We start from the raw sequence: 20,154 nt of genomic DNA, 5'->3' as shown, positions 1-20,154 counted from the left end.
TCTGAATTGGTCATTCTTAGAGTCTTTGGCCAGAATTTCCCACTCCACCCCCAAGAATGTTTTGAGGGGTGGGGGGAGGGGGAAGCTTTAAATTGCAGGACCAGGATTCATTCTGGACACCCGCCTGATCCAATTTTATACTGGTGTGGGAAAGGCCTCAGATGGGAAGCCTGCTCTTGTTCCAATTAAGGCCCAGAAATGGCCAATTGCCACTTGAGGGTTGTTTTCCTCCTAGCCTCAATTTTTAGACTGGCCAGCAGACTGCGGCTTTGTGGGAGAAAACCCAAAGGAAAGTGTTGTGTTGGGTGCTCTGCTGAATAGACGAACCAACACGGTTGCGGATGGTACAACTCAGTTTTATTACTAACAATAACAACATCTGTAAACTGTGGTTCGTTCACTACCCTCTAACCTGTGGACCTAGCCCTAACACTATCTTGGAGAAGCACTCAGCACATGGTGAAAGTCTGAGTGGCTTGGTGTGAGCTCTGTGCCCTGAGCTGTCTCCTGCTGGAATGAGCGGGAAGTGTCGTGTTCCCTGTGTGAGCTCTGTGCCGTGAGCTGTCTCCTGCTGGAATGAGCGGGAAGAGTCGTGTTCCCTGTTTTATAGTGTGTATGCTCTTGCCTGTGATTGGCTGTGATGTTGTGTGTATATTGATTGGTCCGTTGATCTGCCCATCAGTGTGTATGTATGTTTGCACCATGATGTTTATCGGAATATCATGACAGAAAGATAGTTAAATCTCAGGCGGGAGGTGGGGGAGGGAGTTGCCTCCATCAGAATACCCTTCTGACTGGGGACACCCTCCCCTTAAGGCTCTGACCTCCACACATCCCTCACCATGTGGCCTATCCCCCAAATCCCCAATAGGCCACCTCACCTCCCCAAGACCTTCCCCAACCTCCCCACCTGGAATTTCTAACACTTTCCCAGGTCTGGGGCGGGAGAAACAACATTGGCGCCGGCGCGGTGCAGGCTGGAGGCCGCTCTCTCTCCCCCCCCCCCCGGCAATTCTCTGCCCGGGATGGGCCAAACCGAAAAACCCGAGTCCTGCCGCCGCCGTTCTAACCTGGTCTTACCTGGCGGGACCTCGGCATGGAAGGGTCCGGTGTTGGAGGGGGGTCCAACCCCAAGGGGGGGGGGGCCTCCACTGTGGCCTGGCCCGTGATCGGAGCCCACCGATCGGCGGGCCGACCTCTTGGGCTGGGGGCCTCCTTTGTTCCGCGCCGGCCCCTGTAGCCTACGCCATGTTGCGTCGGGGCCGCGCAGAGAAGGGAGACACCGTGCATGCGTGTAAACCGCGCAGGTCCCAATGCGCATGCGTGCGTAGGCGCCGGTGCCACTCCGCATGCGCAGACCCCACGGTGCCCACCTGACGCCCGGATCGGCAGCTGGAGTGGCGTGGGTCGCTCCAGTGCCGTGCTGGCCCCTTTGCTGATCCTGAGGCCATGTTGACGCCATCGGGAAATGTGACGGCGTTTACGATGGTGTCAACATTTAGCCTCAGGGTCAGAGAATCCCACCCGTTGTTCCTGGGACTTAGTCTCAGGCAGCGCCATGCAGTGCCTCTTCTGGCCACTGCAGCGCTGTTGCTGCAGGGACTGGGGAGCTGCCGGCTAATCAGATTGAGCAGCGGCTCTCTGAGGCAGGACTTCATCCCGTGAGAGGGGCAGAGGTGCCACCAATTGCCAATCAATGATTCATGTGAACTGTGGGGCAGCTGGAGCCAGCAGGGATGTTTCCATCCTAAAATTCAGGCGTTTAAGTTGAAGATCCTTCACATGAAGCGCAGAGGTTCCCATGTCGTCTGCCAAGGCAACAAAAGTAAACATTTAAGCTAAATGAAGCAACAATACGCAGCTATTGAAAATGAAGCTTTTCAGATAATACGTGCACATTTCAGACAACTGCTTTCCTTTCATGCTATCTTTTGATGGACAGCTGATGCAGATAATGGTTTTGGCCTTTTCTTAAGCTGGTTCATTTCCACACGTACCACATTTCAAAAACCTGCAGTGCTTAGCCAAATGATCTGGCCTGATGAAATGAATAAGTTAATTGGCTTCCCTCCATTTTAAGGTTCCAGGACATCGGTCCAGCTTCAATTTCAGGTGAATACGATATGATGCAAAAATATATTATGCTAGGATACAGGATGGAGCCTGTGCCCACGACAAACAATAGAAGAACTCATATCATGCACCCATCCAATTTAAAAAACCAAAACATTTAATTCTGTGAGCCTTTACGCCTGACGTAAGAAATTTAAGTTCCACGTTCATCTTTTATATCTTGAGAGTCCCTACAATACTGTAAGGTCTTCTTGAAGGTGAGGTGGTGTAAAATTGTACACAACTCTTTTTTCATTCATTCTTGGGCTGAGAGTGCTGTATTGTGTATCCCTCACTGTCTTTGAGAAGGCCTTGTGAAACTGCGTCAGCTCATGCAGTGTAGGTACGTCCACAGTGCTGTTAGGAAGGAAGTTGTAGGATGTGTAGCCAATGAATAGTAAAGAAACAACAATGTAGTTCCACGTGAGGCTGGTGAGTCGGTGTCAAAGAAACTTTGGCGAGTTGTCGCAGTGCACCTTGTACATAATATTCACTGCAGCTATTTTGCAACAGCGGTGGAGCCAGCAAATGCTTAAGATGGTGATGGGATGCCGATGGAGCTGTTTTCTCCTGACAGTGTCAAGCCCCTTGATGATTATTGGAGCTGCAGGCAAGTGGAAAGTGTTCCATCACACTCTTGACTTGAGTCTTGCGGATTGTGGACAGGCTTTGGGGAGTTAAGTGATGAGTTGCCTGTGTCACAGATTTCCGAGCCTCTGACCTCCTGTAGCCTCAACTGGGAACTCCCAAGTGTCATCTTAAATAGGACCTGCAGAGAGATGACAGTCGTCTCATTTTTTAAAGATATTCAATGTCAGGCCCTTGTAATTGTTGGTTTAACTTCCAGCCACATCTGAGACATGGCTATACCATCAATACCTATGGTAGGTAGCAGGCAGGATGTGGCCATTGACTCTGTTGTGACGTTGAGGGAGGAAAATGGGGTAGCAAGAAAGTAGAGTTAAGGCCACAATCAGATCAGCCATGACCCTACTGTGTGGCAGAAGGCGCGAGGGCCGAATTACATACTGCCTTATTTCTTATGACCTTATTTGTTTTAAGGTAAGCATTGGTGAAATGAGCCAGGTTGAGATGTATCTTATACCATGTCACAAGCTTTTCTATTTATCGGTGGAACACGATTTGTAAAATGGGTCTTGGAGTGTGAGCCTTCTTCCCCGACTGAGGAATGATGCATAAAGATTAAAACAAGCATTAGAACAGATATAAATAGGGTGAAAAAAGTAATAAATACAAGTAGCTGCATGATGAATATCTGGACATAGTGCGGCTATTGTCAAGCTTGATGGTTATATGTAGTCACTTAGTGATTGGATGAAATTGCAAATAGAGCATGTAGTTTCAGCGATGTAAAGGGCAGCTCAAATCCTCTTTTCTCTTCTGTTTGTAGAAAATGTAGGAATTTTCTGGGTCTTGAGAGGGCAAGTGAACAAAAGATGTGTCTTAGTAGGAAGAGAAAGAGGGCTTAACTGTGGTCTTCGCCAGATCTGAGTAGGCTGTTTCAATAGTTCTGTCAACACTGCTTCCATTCATGGGATAGCCATGTGCACCCAAGAAATCTGAACTTTTCCTTAACTGCAGTCAAAACTACGAAAGAAAATTGGAATTGTTTCAAAGAAACAAGTGCTATTTTCCCCAAAATTGGAAAATCGTTTTGGAAAGTTGCACTGCAAAGCTTGCTGATGAAGTGCCAAAGTTCTTTAAAATGATCCGAATCTCAGGGGTATAAAGGTGCACATTCAATTTGTGATTTTATTACAGCTGTTTGGAGGGAATGCTGAGCAATGATGCTTGCGATCGCTGTAATTTAGGACATTAAACTTCATAGTAAACTCATTGTTCACTGCCTTTTCTGTGGACGTGGTTTGGCAGAGGATACGAAGTCTCCTTTGCCTTGGCAGTTATTGCTCATTTGCATTTTAGACTTGGAAAATAATGTTCACCAATATGATGGAATAATTAGTGCAAGAGATGCTCAGAAAATTTCCTTCACATAAACAGAAGCTTTAACTCCATCAGTTTAAACACTGACTTGTACTACTCTCATCTAACACTGGGGGCAGAACTGTTGTATAATCAGTAAGAGTGAACTTGCACCTGCGACATTGTTCAGAATATGTTCAGGGCAGCTGGAAACTTGAGGCATTATAGTTTGACCATTTCAGTATTTAAACTTTCCAGTTCTTTTTCTAAATAAGTCCAGTATTACTGCTCGTGAAGTACCCTCTAATATCAGTAGATATTAATCGATGTAGAATGTTGATGTACACACTTACAGTCCCTCTCATTTCTTCCTCCCACTCACTGAATGCAAACACATTCATAGATTTAATTTGGAAGATTGGCAGTCTAGTGGGGATAGGTGAGCAAAGAGAGCTAGGAGTGAGTTGAGGAGAAACATCTTTACTCGGAGAGTTGTTGGAATGCCTACCTGGGAGAGTGGTGGAGGTGGATTCCATCGGCGGTTTCAAAAGAAAGCTGCATACATAATTGAAAGTGATTCATTTAGAGGGCTACGGAGATAGGGCTGGAGAATTGGACTAGCTGAGTAGCTCTTTTGGGATCCATATGATGGGCCAAATGGCCTTTTTCTCTGCTGTAAATAACAACACAAACAAAAACACAAAAATAAAACCTTGGAATACAAACACATTAATCACAAAATGTTGCACCACAGTTTGGCAAGGCCATTAAAAAAATTAAACCAAACACTTAGCTTTACTATGAGAGGGATAGAATTGAAAAGTAGAGCAGCTGTGCTAAACGGTAGCACAGTGGTTAGCACTGTTGCTTCACAACGCCAGGGTCCCAGGTTCGATTCCCGCTTGGGTCACTGTCTATGTGGAGTCTGCACATTCTCCTCGTGGCTGCGTGGGTTTCCTCCGGGTGCCCCGGATTCCTCCCACAAGTTCCAAAAAACATGCTGTTAGGTGAACTGGACGTTCTGAATTCTCCCTCAGTGTACCTGAACAGGTGCTGGAATGTTGCGACTGGGGGATTTTCACAGTAACGTCATTGCAGTGTTAATGTAAGCCTGCTTGTGACAATAAAAAGACTATTATTATTAAACCCATATATAACTTTGGTTAGACCACACATAGAGCACTGCATGAAGTTCTGGTCGCCATATTTTAAGAAAGATACAGAGACACTGGCGAGGGTGCAGAAAAGATTCACAAGGATGATATCAGAAATACATGAGCAAACATTTCAGGAAAAATTTGCAGGCTGGGTCTCTTCTCTTGACAAAAGGCAGAAGGTGATCTAATAGAAGTCTTCAAAATTATGAAAGGTTTTGATAGAGCTGATACAGAGAGAATGCTTCCTCTTGTGAGGTGCTTCCTCTTGTGAGGAGCAAAACTGGAGGCCGTCGATAAAAGATACTCACCAAGAAATCCAAATTCAAAAAAAACTTCTACACTCAGAGCGACGAGAATGTGGAACTTGTTACAGAGGGAGTGGGAGTGAATAGTATAGATTGAGCTAAAAGGAAGGTTTCAAAGCATATCAGAGATAAAGGAATAAATCGTTATGATGATAGTCTTAGATGAGGAAAGGTGAGAGGAGGCTTGAGTAGAACATAAACATCGGCATGGACTGGTTGGATCGAATGCCCTGTTTGTAAGCCATAAATCCAATATATCAAATCTTTTCCGACATAAATGATGCAAAAATAGAAATAAATGGATTTGATATGATTATCATTGCAGAGACACGGTTGCAAGGTGACCAAGTTGTGAAATAAATATTTCAGGGTATGCAACATTTCAAAAAGTGAGGTAGGAGTGGAAATGCCTCGATAATCAAAGACGACATAAGGACAGTAGTGAGAAAGGGTCTTGGTTTCGAATATCAAATTTATTAGAATTTTTGAAGCTATAACTTGAAGGATGGATAGTCAGTGGATGTTGTATATTTAGATTTCCAAAAGACATTTGACAAGTTGCCACTAAAAAAGGTTAATGCACAAGATATAGGTTCATAGAGGTAATATATTTGCATGGAGAGAGGATTGGTAAATGGGCAGGAAGCAGAGTCGGGATAAATGGGCTTCTTCAAGTTAGAAGACGATAGCTAGTGAGATGTTTACAATGCTGATGTCTTAACTATTTGCAATGTATTTTTACTATCCCTGTAGAGACCGATAATTTGAAAAATAGATTTGAATTCCCAGTGACCAACCTAAAGACAGGATTTCAAGTTATGAGACGCTCACTGTGATAAACAAACTAGAATCAAAATTGACTAAACATTACTTAGTAGGAACTAATATTCTAAGCTACAGAAAATACACCCCTACTATTAGTTTCAACACACTCAGAAACTCTGTACCATATTTATACATAATAGCGCACCCTCCACAGAATTCCAGTCTTTCCAGAAACCAGTCCAAAGTTACTCCCAGCTTGCAATGGGCTCACTTATTCCAGTTTTGTTGAGTCATAATATCCAGTAACCACCAAAGGTCCTTTCCCTCATTCATCCAAGAAATCCTAAACAAACCTCCAGCAACATGGCTCACTCTGGTGATTCCTTCCCAAGGCCATGTCAAGACGAATCTGCCAAAGTCCTTTAATTTCCATGGGTTCCATCCCTTCAACCAGAAAACATATTGCTTACTGTATCCTGTCTGGTGGCCAACAAAAAAACAGCCATTTCTCTTCTTCAGTTGGCAACAGCTGCTCCCTGTCTTTCTCTTCATGATTCTTTCTCACTTTCTCTGTGGCCAGGGTTTTTTTAAAAGTCAGACTGCCCGGGACTCTAAAGTCCGCAGAAAGCATGCACAACTGTCTCTCTGTGTTCAGAGTGAAATGTGGCATTTGGGTTTCAGTAAATCTTGACCTGGGCCTTCTGACCTCATGGTAACCATCAACTGGTCTGTTGCCAAGCAGAGTGCAATGCAACTTCACGTCATTCAGGGCATCTTGTTTTACCTTAAATTGAAAGTAGACAGTCCAAATCATAACCATCTTATAAAACCTTGCATTCATAAGAACCCTATTAATAACTTAGAAAAAGAGACCAAGAGAAAAGTATCCAAGTTTGCTGGCAATACAAAGCTAGATGGGAATGTAAGCTGTGAGCAGAACACAAAGAGGTTGCAAAGATTTATAGACAAGTTAAATGAGTGGGCAGCGAGGTGGCAAGAACAAAGAACAAAGAAATGTACAGCACAGGAACAGGCCCTTCGGCCCTCCAAGCCCGCGCCGACCATGCTGCCCGACTACACTACAATCTTATACATTTCCTGGGTCCGTATCCCTCTATTCCCATCCTATTCATGTATTTGTCAAGATGCCCCTTAAATGTCACTATCGTCCCTGCTTCCACCACCTCCTCCGGTAGCGAGTTTCAGGCACCCACTACCCTCTGCGTAAAAAACTTGCCTCGTACATCTACTCTAAACCTTGCCCCTCTCACCTTAAACCTATGCCCCCTAGTAATTGACCCCTCCACCCTGGGGAAAAGCCTCTGACTATCCACTCTGTCTATGCCCCTCATAATTTTGTATACCTCTATCAGGTCTCCCCTCAACCTCCTTCGTTCCAGTGAGAACAAACCGAGTTTATTCAACCGCTCCTCATAGCTAATGCCCTCCATACCAGGCAACATTCTGGTAAATCTCTTCTGCACCCTCTCTAAAGCCTCCACATCCTTCTGGTAGTGTGGCGACCAGAATTGAACACTATACTCCAAGTGTGGCCTAACTAAGGTTCTATACAGCTGCAACATGACTTGCCAATTCTTATACTCAATGCCCCGGCCAATGAAGGCAAGCATGCCGTATGCCTTCTTGACTACCTTCTCCACCTGTGTTGCCCCTTTCAATGACCTGTGGACCTGTACTCCTAGATCTCTTTGACTTTCAATACTCTTGAGGGTTCTACCATTCACTGTATATTCCCTACCTGCATTAGTCCTTCCAAAATGCATTACCTCACATTTGTCCGGATTAAACTCCATCTGCCATCTCTCCGCCCAAGTCTCCAAACAATCTAAATCCTGCTGTATCCTCCAACAGTCCTCATCGCTATCCGCAATTCCACCAACCTTTGTGTCGTCTGCAAACTTACTAATCAGACCAGTTACATTTTCCTCCAAATCATTTATATATACTACAAAGAGCAAAGGTCCCAGCACTGATCCCTGTGGAACACCATTGGTCACAGCCCTCCAATTAGAAAAGCATCCTTCCATTGCTACTCTCTGCCTTCTATGGCCTAGCCAGTTCTGTATCCACCTTGCCAGCTCACCCCTGATCCCGTGTGACTTGACCTTTTGTACTAGTCTACCATGAGGGACCTTGTCAAAGGCCTTACTGAAGTCCATATAGACAACATCCACTGCCCTACTTGCATCAATCATCTTAGTGACCTCCTCGAAAAACTCTATCAAGTTAGTGAGACACGACCTCCCCTTCACAAAACCATGGCAGATGAATAATGTGGGCAAGTGCGAGATTATTCACATTGGTAATAAGAATAGATTTGCAGAATATTATTTAAAAAGCATGAAATTTGTAAATAATGATGTTCAGAGAACATTGGGTGTACTCGTAAAAGGAACACCGTAAGTTAGCATGCAGGCACAGCAAGCAATTAAGAAGGCAAATGGCATTTTGTCCTTTATTAAAAAAGTGTGGAGTACAAGAACAAGGAGATATTGTACAACTGTAGAGGGCTTTAGTAAGACAATATCCAGTGTACAGTGTGCAGTTTTGTATATATATTTGCATTGGGTAGCACGGTAGCATAGTGGTTAGCACAGTTATTTCACAGCTCCAGGATCCCAGATTTGATTCCCGGCTTGGGTCACTGTCTGTGCGGAGTCTGCACATTCTCCCCGTGTGTGCGTGGGTTTCCACCGGGTGCTCCGGTTTCCTCCCACAGTCCAAAGATGTGTAGTTAGGTGGATTGGTCATGATAAATTGCCATAAGTGTCCAAAAAATGTTAAGTGGGGGTTACTGTTTTTAAAAAAAATGTAGAGTACCCAATTCATTTTTTCCAATTAAGGGGCAATTTAGAGTAGCTTGCACATTTGGGTTGTGGGGGCGAAACCCACACAAACACGGGGAGAATGTGCAAACTCCACACAGACAGTGACCAAGAGCCGGCATCGAACCTGGGACCTCCGTGCCGTGAGGCTGCAGTGCTAACCCACTGTGCCACTGTGCTGTTCTGGGATTACTGGGTTACGGGGATAGGGTAGATGGGCCTCAGTCGGGCCGGTGCAGACTCGATGGGCCGAATGGCCTCCTTCTGCACTGTAAATTCTCTGATTCTATGATTCTACAGTGAATGTGTACAGATTGGCTCCTGGGTTGAGAGGTTGTCCTGTGATTTGGACCTATACTTTAGAAGAAGAGTTTAGACTAAGAGGAGCCCTTATTGAAAAATACAAGATTCTGAATGGTCTTGACATTGTGAGGTTCTTTCCCTTGGCTGGGGAATCTAGGACACAATCTCAGGATGAGGGATTGATTCTTTAGGATTGAGATGAGGAGTGATTTCTTCACTCAGAAGGTTGTGAGTCTTTGGAATTCCTCAGAGAGAACCAACGTAACCGAGGAACAGAACAAAATAGGAGCAGGAGTTGGGCATTTGGCCCCTCAACTATCAGGCAGCCCAAATGAAAAATAATTCCCAACTCCTGCGGGGCGGTGGCGTTGAGGGATCATTTTCAACTCGGGAACAGGCAGAACAAGGTAATAGTGTCCTTGCTGCCTGCAATTCATTCCTGGCTGACTTTATGTAAAGGATAATGGGATGACCGAGGTACAGATGTTGGTTATCTGTCTGCACCTAAAGTGGGAAATCGCTACTGCCATCCACCACGTCAACCCCAATATCCTTTTTGCAATTGAAGTCACCCACAACCTTACAAAGTAGAGAATGTGTTTCTAAGGGTATATTGTACCAATTTGTTATTGGCATGCAACATCGGCAGCTTGGTATGCACATTCGAATTCTGGTGGGGGAAGTCGGCAGAGCCATTCTCTTCATTTTAATGTCCAGAAACTCCTGCAGGGCCCACTGTTCTGCAAAATCCCAAATTATGGCATGCATTGCCACTGTGTGAAGCATCACACCGGAACAGCGAAAATTTACAATTACATAAGAACATAAGAACTAGGAGCAGGAGTCGGCCATCTGGCCCCTCGAGCCTGCTCCGCTATTCAATAAGACCATGGCTGATCTTTTTGTGGACTCAGCTCCACCTGCCCGCCCGCTCACCATAACCCTTAATTCCGTTACTGTTCAAGAACGGTAAAAAGGATTGATCTGATTGGAAAGAGGATATATTTAACTTCATCAGGCTGTCAAGATTGCTTCGATTGGCTGAAATTAATGTCCAAGCATTTTAGCCCAAGCTATGAAGGGTGAATTAAAAACAAACACTATTTTACTAAGACGAGCTTTGAATTTATTGCTTAAAAACTCACAAATGTGTCACTCATTTGTAACTTTCCCAGCACAAAAGCTTACTGACTTGCATTACAAGACAGTGAGAGGTCACGTTGTATGTTAATGCAAGTAACTTCATAAGAATTCTGTCTCCAATCGGAAAAGAATTGACCTTTGTTCAAAGATCCGTGTTTATGTACAGAATTCTCTGGCATCAGGCCTTTCAAGCCCAGTTACAGATTACTTTGCGATTGCTGTCAGTAGCCAATGTGATGTTACGTACTGTAGTTCTTCACTCATAGTTACAGCAGTAGTCCAGCTTTTTCTTGCGTTAATGAAGTCTTCCAGTAAAGTTGTTTGACCTATATCTAACCTGTAAGTTTGCACTGCAAAGCAAACTAAAATATCTAATTTGCTGTCATACCCTTTCAAAGCTTAATCCAGGGTAAACCCCAAGAATAAGTATTTTTATCTGGAGGATCCAAAATCTTAATATGGTATTTGGAATTTTTAGTGCCGGGAGCACCTCCAGGGCTTTGATCCCTACCCACCACAAAACTCTTGACAGGAACTGAGAGGTGTGCACCACACATGTTAGACTGCTAATGAATTGGACACAGATGCTCGCCATGATGATTGCCAATTAAGTGAATGCAGAAACACTAAGCCGCCTTGGAAAAAAAAACACAGGCCACTAAACAACAATGGAACCTTGCTGCCAAGTGGCCAGTCCTCGACACAGGATGCATGCCTGCAGCCAATTTAGTTTAAGAGTGTGGCTGGTCATTGGCAGCAAGGCCTCTATCGTTCAACGATAGCTTTTGCAGCAGCAGAATACAACAACCCATAACAAAGTGTAGACGCGGTAACAGAATTTAGCACTGATCAAAGTTCAAAAGCCCTTTTGTCACATCTAGAAAATCTAGCACTCGCAATGCCTGATCTGGCATTTTTGCTGAGATGATGCATAATTTGGATGGTTGAACATTGTTTGTTTCTTGTACACTTAATTCAGCATGCGTGGGCTGATTGATAATCAACAGTTTTACCATAGGAGTTGTTCACTGCTTTCAGAACTTGGAGTGTTAATCTTGTGTTTTATTCACTTTAACAGTATTATGAGAAATGAGCTTCTCACAGTATTAAGTGGAAACAGGAATTATGTCCATTTTCCAATGGGCTTGATTATTTCATAGGATTTCATGACTTGCCAGCCAAACCTTGCCCACTGGTCACCTGTAATAAGGTGCATTTCAAGTCTCACAAATGACTAAAGAGCCTCCTAATTATTTTGAGAACAGCTAGGAATTTTAATTCAGCTGTGACAACTGGACAGTTGGATACTATAGGCCCTGACAATATTCCAGCAATTGTACTGGAGACTTGTGTTCCAAAACGTGCCACGCCCACCCCTAACCAAGCTGTTCCAGTACAATTACAACACTGGCAATGTAGAAAACTGTCCCAAGTATGTCCTGTACACAAAAGACAGGACAAATCCAACCCAGCCAATTACTGTCCATCAGTCTGCTCTCGAATATCAGTAAAGTGATGGCATGGGTCTTCAACAGTGCTATCAAGCAGCACTTGCTTAACAATAACCTGCTCATGGACACCCAGTTTGGGTTCTGCCAAGTTTGGAGTCACAAAGGAAGTTATTACAGTGGTTGGAAGTCCGGCACCTCAGTTCCAGGACATCATGGCAGGAGTTCCTCAGGGTTGTATCCTAGATTTAACCATCATTGACCTTCCCTCCATCATAAGGTCAGATGTACGGATGTTCGCTGTTGATTGCATTAGGATCAACATTATTTTGCGAATCCTCAGATACGGAAGCAGTCCATGTCCAAATGTTGCAAGATCTGGACAACATCCAGGCTTGGGCTGACAAGTGGCAAGTTACATTTGCAACATTAACGTGCCAGACAATGACCATGCCCATCAAGAGAGAATCTAACCATTGCCCTTTGACATTCAATGGCATTACTATTGCTGAGTCCCCCAATATCAACATCCTGAGGATTACCATTGACCAGAAACTGAATCGGAGTAGCCATATAAATACTATGGATACAATAAAAGGTCAGAGGCTAAAAATCCTGTGGGAAGTAACCCACCTCCCGACTCCCCAACGCCTGAACAACATCTACAAAGCACAAGTCAGGAGTATGAACTTATGAAAGGAGTGAATAGAAGGGAATGAGAATGTATGATGTAGTTGGGGTGGCACGTGGCACAGCGGTTAGCACTGGGACTGCGGTGCTGAGGACCCGCGTTCAAATCCCGGCCCTGGGTCACTGTCCGTGTGGAGTTTGCACATTCTCCCAATGTCTACTTGGGTTTCACCCCCACAACCCAAAAATGTGCAGGTTTGGTGGATTGGCCATGCTAAATTGCCCCTTAATTAGAAAAAAATAATAATTGGGAACTCTAAATTTATTTTTAAAATTGTTTGATGTAGATAATGAAGTATCACTGACATTGGTCAGTCATGTGCTAGACACATTGGAACATCATTTTCAGAAACAATGTACCTATTCTGTAAACCGTTTAGGATAAGGGTCATTCTTGTTAATTCCTTTATTTCCCATTTCTTTTATTTTGCTGTTATCATTTTTAATCCATGGATGATGAATGGACATGTATCTTTAAGTCAAGCAGCAGAATTCAGAAGTTAAGGAGAGAACACCCTACAGGTCCCTGCTGGTTTGGACAGGAGCTTTAGACTTGTTGGCACCAGTGAGAGAGAGATGAGGTGGGATTCAGTTTGATTGATTGCCTGGTGGCCAATTAATTGGCCCAAAAGGCTGTCCTCTGCCCGGTAACAGGTGGTGGCAGCACAAATACAAGAATCTACCTTCTCTCCCCTGGGTTTTCTCCAGAAAAGTTGTATTCCTGGGGCTGCTGAGGGCCTGAATGAATGAATCTACAGGAAAACCATTATATGCTTCAAAGACAAGACGCTTCTCTCTCTTTCCCTAGAAATGTTGTGAGTCCCATATTTCTGAAACTACAGAGACCTGAATGAATGTATAATAAAAACTACGAACTGAAAGCAAAATTTCAAGCAGAGTAAGGTGCTGGAAACCACCATCTATAACAAAGACTTATTTTGTTCCTTTTACTTGTTTTCTTTTACCCCTTTCTTCCTCTCTGTGTTTGTGTGTGTGTGTATATAGAGGGTGGGGAAGGGGGGACAAGCTAAAGTGGGAATTAGGAGTTAGATAATAGTTAACCTGTTGTATTTGCTGCATATTTCATTCTAGTTCTTGTTATAAATAAACAGTAATTGTGTTTACATTTACAAATCTGGTGACTGTAATCAGGACTGCCCAGCAGGTGGCAGCGCGATGGCGCAGTGGGTTAGCCCTGCTGCCTCATGGAGCCGAGGCCCCAGGTTCGATCCCGGCTCTGGGTCACTGTCCGTGTGGAGTTTGCACATTCACCCCGTGTTTGCGTGGGTTTCGCCCCCACAACCCAAGGATGTGCAGGGTAGGTGAATTGGCCACGCTAAATTGCCCCTTATTTGGAAAAAATGAATTGGGTACTCTAAATTTTTTTTAAAAGGACTGCTCAGCAAGGGGGCATGGAATTCTTCCAGTGTGAGAAACCTGGACATTTCAAGCATTTCTGCAAATCCAACAACTTTAATTGAGGTAGAAGACAGGAAAGTATTTATGAAACACAATCCATCCAAGGAATCAAGACAAAGACAAAATTCAAGTTCCATGGGGAAGGTAATAGTCTTAGTCCAGTCTATTAGTCAGTTTCAATGCAAGTTAATGGCTTTTATACCACTTTTAAAATTGATACTAGATCTGGCATTAATATATTAGCAGATGATCTCAACTGGCTTCAGCACCCTTTCATAAGAGGTAGCAAATTTAAAATAGAGATGAGGAGAAACTACTTCTCTCTAGGGGTTGAGAATCTATGGAATTCGCACACCCCAGAGGGCAGTGGATGCTGGGACATTGAGTAAATTTAAGGAGAAGTTGGATAGATTTTTCATTGGTAATGGAGAACGGACAGGACGGTGGAGTTAAGGCCAGGATAAGATCAGCCATGATCAGATGGCGAAGCAGACTGGATGGACCAACAGGCCTAATTCTGCTCCTATATCTTATGAATTTATAAACTGTGACTTGGGAAGGGGAAAGAGTAGGAATTGGAGTTGGGTAGAAGGTGTACTTGGAAAGGAGAGTTATAGAAATGCAATGTAAATAGTTAAAGACATTGGACAAGATTCTCTGGCCTCCCCGCAGTGTGATTCTCGGCATTTTGGTGGACTGCTGTTGGCCAGCATCAGATCTCCTCATCCTGCCGCTGCCGTTGGGATTTCCCATTGAATCAACCGCACAGCACCGGGAAATCCACGGCGGGGGTGAGTTGTCGGCGTGAACAGCCGGAACATCTCTCACATGATTTCATATTGTTGTTGAAACCAGGATCGTATACTCGGGAACGGGTGTGGGGAAGAGGGTGGGTGTATGAGGGTTAACAGAAGGAATATGCTAATGTATTTGTCGATGATGTACCACTGATATCAGTCAGCTACATGTTAGATTCCTGAGAGTGAGGTTGCAATACGATTCTCAGGAGCAACATGCTTACTCTGTGACCTGTTTAGATGTAGTACTAATAAACCAGTGTTCAGCAAGTACCAGGGTGTGCCTACAACCTGTCTGGTAACCTAGTACCATGCCTCGAGTCCACAGATATGAAGTGCCATCTCAGAACAAAATATAGTGAGGAAGAAAACTAAGCATTGTAAGGTCCAGCATATCCCTGAATTCTGGCACTGTTTTGCACCCGCTCTGATGTTGCTTCTGTTAAATAACAGGAGAAAATGTGCACTATATACTTCCAGATTGTTTAGAAGGTATTCAAAGCGGTACAATAATATTTTAAGGAGACTTTGTAGTTATGTGGGATTGCTGATTCCACAATTGCTAACATTGCATGTGTATCCTGCCAAATAAATGTTACTGGCACTAAATTTGATGGGCGGGATTCTCCTTCGCCCCGCCGGGTGGGAAAATCGCCGGGGGTCGGCATGAATCCCGCCCCCGCCGTCCTCCTAATTCTCCCGCCCACCAAAAACTGGCCCGGCGTGAATCGCGCCGCCCGCCTCAGAGAATGGCGGGGTCCGGCGCGACTCAATGGGCGCCGGGGCTGCCGGAAATCTCCGGCCCGCGATAGGCCGAAGTCCCGCCCGTCTGTTGCTGGTCCCACCGGCGTATATTGGAGTAGGTCCCTTACTGGCGGGACCTGGCGGCGCGGGCGGGCTCCGGGGTTCTTGGGGGGGGGGGCGCAGGAGGCACTCTATCCTTCCGCACCGGAGCCTGTGGTCCTCCGCCATTCCCGCTGCAGAAGCGAATCCCTCTGCGCATGCGCAGGGATGTCGCCAGCACACGCTGGTGCTCCCGCGCATGCTCTGACTCGTGCCAGCCGGCGGAGGCCCTTCGACGCCGTTGGCGTTGCGCCAAGCCCCTTTCCCGCTGGCCGGCGGGGCGCAAACCACTCCGGGGCGGGCCAACGCCACTCAGTCCCGCCGGGACCCCCTGCCCCGCCGGGTAGGGGTGAATCCCGCCCGAGAACTCCAGTGTCACTTGCTAGACTAGAAAGTTTGAATAATGCAATAAGAGCGCTTTAAAATTATGCATTAAATTTGTGACGTGCCATCAAGACGGAGGCATTAAAGAACTTTCTCATCAATTGCACAGTTATTTTCACATTGAGTAAATTGCTATTTGTATTTCCTTTCTGAGGATAAATGTTGAGAAAAGTAACACTTCAGCCACTGCGGCCATTTCGGCGAAAGTGACAGAATTTCATAATTTTCATTGGAAAGGAAGTATGAAAGATTAGGGCCGGGATTATCCCGGTATCGGCAGGGCGGCCCATACCGGCACAAACAGTGGCGTGAACCACTCCGGCGTCAGGCCCCCTGGAAGTTGCGGAACTAGGCTGGCGCTGGAGGGGTTGGCGCTGCACCAAACCCCGCCGAAGGGCCTCCGCCGGCCAGCGCGAGTTGGCGCATGCGCAGGAGTGCCAGCGAGTTCTGGCACATGCGCAGAACCGCTGGTGTGTTTCCAGCGCATGCACAGGGGGGTTCGTCTCCGCGCTGGCCATCACGGAACCTAACAGAGGCCGGCGTGGAGGTAAAGAGTTCCCCCATGGCACAGGCCCGTCCGCAGATCGGTGGGCCCTAATTGCGGTCCAGGCCACCGTGGGGGCCCCCCTGGGGCAGGATCCTCGCAACCCCCTCCCCCCCGCCCCCCCCCCCCCCCCTCCCCGGACTCTGCAAGCCGCCCTCCAAGCCAGGCCCCGCCTGAATGGACCTTGTCTATTTCACGCCGGTGGGGCTGGCCGAAAACGGGTGGCCGCTCGGCTCATCGGGGCCTGGAGAATTGCCGGGGGGGCGGGGTGCTGCCAACTGCCCCCGACCGGCGTGGCACGATCCACGCCCCCGGCCGAAAACCGGCGCTGGAGAATTCGGCAGCCGGCGTTGGAGCGGCGGGGCGGGATTCACGGCACCCCCCCCCAAATCGGTGGGGGGGGGGGTGAATCCCGCCCTAGATGTCCCGTTAATGGAGGTCTCCCTCATTTTAAGGTTTTATTTTCCTCGTTTTGATGTCTCTGTTGCCTGCAACGTCCAAGGCCAGGAATGTAGATGGGCAGCTTGCGCTTAAGTGAACTAACTAGAAAGAGTCAGTATTCTGGAGTGAATAAAGGGTGAGAGTTCCGCTACAATGCACATTGTCTGGTGTGTAATTTTACATTATTGGATTACTGGTGGAGCATGAAATGGAGAATGATGACTCGGTCCACCCATGCATCAGTTTGTACATTATCATTATTGAGGCTTCTAATTGTTGTAATGTTCTTACTTTAAATCTGGGACAATATTGATGAATTGCTATTAATTTTCTGATCAAGCTTCTTTGATAACTCAGTTGCAGTGACCTTTGGCACCCAGCCATATAGAGCAGGGGGATTGCAAATCGTATTCCAAATCTGTGGAACTCATTGCCACAGAAGGCTGTGGAAGCCTAATCACTGAATGTCTTTAAGACAGAGATAGATAGGTTCTTGATTAATAAAGGGATCAGGGGTTATGAGGAGAAGGCAGGAGAATGGGGATGAGAAAAATATCAACCATGATTGAATGGCGGAGCAGACTCGATGGACTGAGTGGCCTAATTCTGCTCCTATGTCTTATGGTCTTATTTCTCTCTATTGTGAGAAAACTATTCTCAGGAACAATAATGCAGGAGCTCAGCTTCCCAGGTTAAAGAGAAAAATAATCAACCAGACTGCTGCTCCTGATGACTATATAGTGGCTCTTGTGTATGTATAGACCATTCAAGACAATGTGTATGCATCTTTAAAGAGGTATATCCTAAACTGCTATCTGACACCAGTTATCCCACGAGACCTGCAGAAGGAATACAGCAGCAGTGTTTCAGGTCAGACTGGCCTTCCAGTTAACATATGTAGTCTCACCTTCAAATCAAGAAGCCACGTTATTGTTTTATGAATCCGTGTCATATGATTGGTATGTTTGCAATAAACAGAAGAATGCAACAACCCCCCCCCCCACACACACATTATACACACACATATATATTATATGCACACATATATTATACACACACATATTATACACACACACATATTATACATATACGCATATACACACACATATTATACACATACACATATTACACATGCATTATACACACATATATTATACACTCACATTGTGCACACACACATACATATATTATATACACACACGTTATACACACACATACACATATTACACATACATATTATACACACATATTATACACAAACATTATACGTGCACACATACAGACACATTATACACACAAACACACACATATTTTATACACACATTATACACATACATATTATACACACACATATACACACATACACATTATATATGCACACACATATTACACACACATATGATATACACACACATTATACACACACATATCATGAGGCTTTTGCACTCTTTAGTTATCTTCTAAACCTCTCGCACTTTAATATAAAAGCTCCTCAGAATCATTCTTGAGTATTGGTTGATGGATAAATATAGTACCACATATTTTCATAGTTACACTATTTTAACAGTACCAAAATTGGATTTACTTGAAGTTTGTCTCAATGTCAAACCTGGCTCGGTAAATTGTAAGGACCATCTGCATTCATGTAATTGACTCATATCTGTCCAAGAGCTAATATTTTAATACAGAAATGGCTGTATGATGTGACTTCTGGAACATTGGAATGCCAGAGCCACAATTTTTCCCATCTATGCTTTTGGGGAGACGATTTACACATTGCCAAATCAGGCACCATCCCTCCTTTAACTTTTCAAAACTGATCATTATTATTACAGCTGAAGGTGTTCACGCTGCATTGTTCCTTGAGGGCCAGTTGTTCTGATTCAAGTTTGCTTCTAAAAATAAGAAATATATAATTGGTGCATCATTCTGCAACCGTTACAGCAAGACATTTGCAGATGGCTATGAATGTATTTTCAAAACATTAATCTAACCCAGATTTTGTATGCAATGTGACTGAATGTAAATTTCTTGTAATAGTACTGAAGCATTTACAAAATGCCAAGATTTTTAAGCCAACAAAAGAAGCTGGTTTTGTGCCCTTTATTAGTGTAATAACACATTTAATGCCAATGCAAAAACTCAAAATGACTCCCTTAAGGTGGTAGTGACAACATCTGGCATGTTCATTGACGAGAGTTCTTTATTCATCAGCAATTGGCTTAGTTTTGCTGTGATGAAAAAACTTGTATTTAATTGATGATTTATTTTGATTTTTTTTGGTGAGGAGTCCCACAGATAATGAACATAACTTCCCAAGATAAAATATAGCTAAAATTAGTCTGTCCATTTCTCATTTCCATACATGTGTCAGATCAACATGGAAGGGCAATATTAGTTGAAAAGGTCAAATGCACAGAGGCTAACATGACTCAGTGGAAAGATTGAGAATTATAAGGGTGGAGAGGAATATTGATCATACGTACTAGAAATAAGAATTAAATGTTCATGAAAGGCACTCTATTCAGATAACAGATTTTTTTTGCAATTAATTCTTATTACAGCCAGCAAATACACCTGGAAAAATTATGTTGCTATGTTATGCACATTACTGCTTTCTAACTGACTAATTTCATAGGCCCTGGGATCTTCCATAGTTAAAACTGAATATCTAATCAAATACATCTTCAGCATAAATAAACTTTTGATTGATTGATACAAATTAAATGTTTAATGAAGGTTCAAAACAACATTAAAACAAGTTGATGCTTGCCGCCATTTTATTTTCCCTTTCAAGAAGGAGTAGGCCTCATAATGTGGCCAGGCCCAGGCAATGACATATACAAGGCACAGTTAGGAATATTTTTTTTTTAAAAATTAGAGTACCCAATTATTTCTTTTTCCAATTAAGGGACAATTTAGTGTGACCAATTCACCTATCCTGCACATTTTTGGGTTGTGGGGCTGAGACCCACGCAGACACAGGCAGAACGTGCAAACGTGCAGAACGTGC

At 44.5% G+C, this 20,154-nt stretch overlaps 1 protein-coding gene across 2 annotated transcripts in view; it reads left to right on the top strand.

Annotated features, from left to right (window-relative positions):
- The window catches only part of afap1l2 (actin filament associated protein 1-like 2), a 312,790-nt gene that overhangs the window by 120,234 nt on the left and 172,402 nt on the right, over positions 1-20,154 (top strand). The gene's annotated exons all lie outside the window — the stretch shown is intronic.

Source organism: Scyliorhinus torazame, chromosome 16 (assembly GCF_047496885.1).
Source record: "Scyliorhinus torazame isolate Kashiwa2021f chromosome 16, sScyTor2.1, whole genome shotgun sequence".
Classification (NCBI taxonomy): domain Eukaryota; kingdom Metazoa; phylum Chordata; class Chondrichthyes; order Carcharhiniformes; family Scyliorhinidae; genus Scyliorhinus; species Scyliorhinus torazame.
This window is presented reverse-complemented; position numbering and strand designations above follow the sequence as displayed.